General features: G+C 25.2%; 1 non-coding gene across 1 annotated transcript; it reads left to right on the top strand.

The window, feature by feature from the left end:
• The first annotated feature begins 218 nt into the window (after positions 1-218).
• LOC137234105 (U1 spliceosomal RNA) lies at positions 219-383 on the top strand. The gene has a single exon (XR_010947696.1). It is a non-coding gene; the product is annotated as a U1 spliceosomal RNA (small nuclear RNA).
• The last annotated feature ends 2,377 nt before the right edge of the window (positions 384-2,760 follow it).

Here is a 2,760-nt window from a genome sequence, read left to right as displayed (position 1 = left end):
ATAAGAAAAGCAAAAGAACAAAACTCGCACCACTCAGGCGCCTTAATAATGAACTGAATATGAATCACAAATCAACCACTAAATACCAGAATATCACTATACTAAAATTCATACAATTTGTTCGTTGCTTATGAAAAAGTGCTGCAATTGAGTCCTCTAATTCTTAACTTCTTTATGAAAAAAGTTATACAGTAGATCTTTTATAAGCTGATGAAAGCATACTTACCTGGCGTAGAGGTTACCGTGATCAATAAGGCGGTTCCTCCGGAGTGAGGCTTGACCATTGCACATTCGGTTGAGTTGACCTCCGCGATTATTCCTAATGCGAATAACTCGTGCGTGAAATTTTTGGTAGCCGGGAATGGCGTTCGCGCCGTCCCGACATTCTTAAATCCATTAATATAATAAACAAATTTGTGAGTAATGCCGCACCTTATAATTTAAAATTAGCGCAACGCCTTGTTTTTTGGTTAGGGCTAGGGCAAAAAAAAGTCGTTTTTGTGTTTGTAAAATTTCGGAGAAAAAAGCTGAAGTTATTATTGTTATTATTATTATTATTAACACGCACAAATTTAAGGAAAAGTGAGTTTTTGTTTTAAATTAAAAAAATTATAAATTTATTATTTCACTATATATGTATAAAAATTTGAAAAAAAAAAATCAAAAATTTGCGTTGTAAAATAAAACTTGAATTTTTAATTTTTACTAAAAAGACATGGAAAAATTTTGAGAAAATAGAATTTTTAAGTATTTAATTGCTTAGAGATAATTTTCTTCAATATTCGAACTTTTCTAAAAACAGTTTTGAAGAAGAAAGAAAAAATTAAAATTTGTTTAAAAAAGTATATACGACATGGAAAAGTTTTGAAAAAAAAGAATATTACAATTTTTTAAACATAATTTAATTGCTAAAATAGAATCTTTAATTTTTTTAAAATAATTTAATTGCTTAGAACAGTTTTTTCAATATTAGAACTTTTAACAAAAAAATTGAAGAAAAAATGAGCAAAATATGGGTTTGAAATTAAAATTTGTTGAAAAAATTAAGTTAGGAAAAGTTAAAGTTAAGGAAAAGTTTTGTTGAGAAAATAAATTATATATATAATAAATAAAAATAAATTTATAAAAGGTAATTCAATTGCTAAGAACAGTTTTTTCAATATTACAACTTGAAAAATTTTTTTAAGAAACAGTTAAAAAAATTTGGGCTTGAAATTAAAATTTGTTGTAAAAATTATTTTAGACATGGAAAAGTTTTGAAAAAATAGAATCTTTAAATTAAAAGATAAAACAACTAATTTGCTAAGGACAGTTTCTTTCAATATTAGAGCTTTAAAAAAAATTTGAAGAAAAGGAAAAAAAAATGGTTTTGGAATTAAAATTTGTTGAACAAATTATATAAGACATGGAACAGTTTTGAGAAAGTAGAATCTGCAAATTTTTAAAAAATAATTCAATTGCCTAGAACAATATTTTTTAAAAAAAGTTTTGAAGAGGAAATAAAAAAACTGTGGTTTGATTTAAAATTTGTTAAAAAAATTATGGGCTTAAAATTAAAATTTGTTGAAAAAACATAACAAGGTATGAATAAGTTTTGAGAAACTGGAATTTTTAAAAAATAATTTAATTGCTTAGGACAGTTTCTTTCAATATTCAAACTTTTTTAAAAAAAGGTCTGAAGAAAAAATAAAAAAATTTAGGTTTTGAAATTAAAATTCGTTTAAAAAGTTATATAACACATAGCAAAGTTATAAAAAAATAAAATCTTTAAAAGTCAACTTATTGCTTAGAACTTTTTTTTTTCAATATTCGTACTCTTCTAAAAGAAGTTTTGAAGAATAAATAAAAAATTTTATAAAACTTGGAAAAGTTTTGAAAAAATTAAATCTCAAGATTTTAAAAAATAATTGAATTGCCTAGATACTTGCAGTATTCTAACTTAAAAAAAAAAAATTTTGAAGAGGAAATAAAAAAAATTTGGGGTTTTCAAATTAAAATTTGTTGAATAAATTGTATAAGACATGGACAAGTTTCGAGAAAGTAGAATTTTCACATTTTTAAAAATAATTTAATTGCTTAGAAGAATTTCTTTCAATATTTTTTGAAATAAGTTTTGAAGTTTTATAAATAAGACCTTACAAAAGGCGTGAATTGTACGGATTTGAGAATTTGGAAGCATTGATCCGAACAAGGCAAAGTATAGAGCATTACATAGAAGATATGAAAGTTATGTGATAACTAACTTATAGTCTTAGACCATACCTAAGTCCGTAAGCTTTTAGTTGATTTCGAATGCGGTTGAGCTTATACCCACTTCACCTTTAACTTCTCTTAAAATACATTCGAATCAGCTTCTGCGCTCACAAATTTTTCAGACAAATCCAACATTTAATTACATTAAACTTACACTTATTACACACATATATATGAAGCATTACGAATTATGCATCAACTCAACATTTTTTATTGGCTTCAGATAAGTTCTGGCAATTCAAATACTTTAAATACCGAAAAGAAACTAAAAAAAAAGTTCCACATGACTTATTTGCATCGTACATCTGCCCAGATTGCCAAGATGAGTAATAAAATTAAACAAAAATATGTTTGTATGTAGTATGTCATTACATTCACGTCAACTTACGTTAGACTTAAATTGGGCTTGAGTTGATGTACGATGAAATTGCATCAGTTTCGATTTTAATTGCTTGAATGTTTTACATATTTTACCAAATTCGTTTTAGTATTTCTTTTAAGAAGCTA

This window comes from Eurosta solidaginis, chromosome 5 (assembly GCF_040869045.1).
Source record: "Eurosta solidaginis isolate ZX-2024a chromosome 5, ASM4086904v1, whole genome shotgun sequence".
NCBI lineage: Eukaryota > Metazoa > Arthropoda > Insecta > Diptera > Tephritidae > Eurosta > Eurosta solidaginis.
This window is presented reverse-complemented; position numbering and strand designations above follow the sequence as displayed.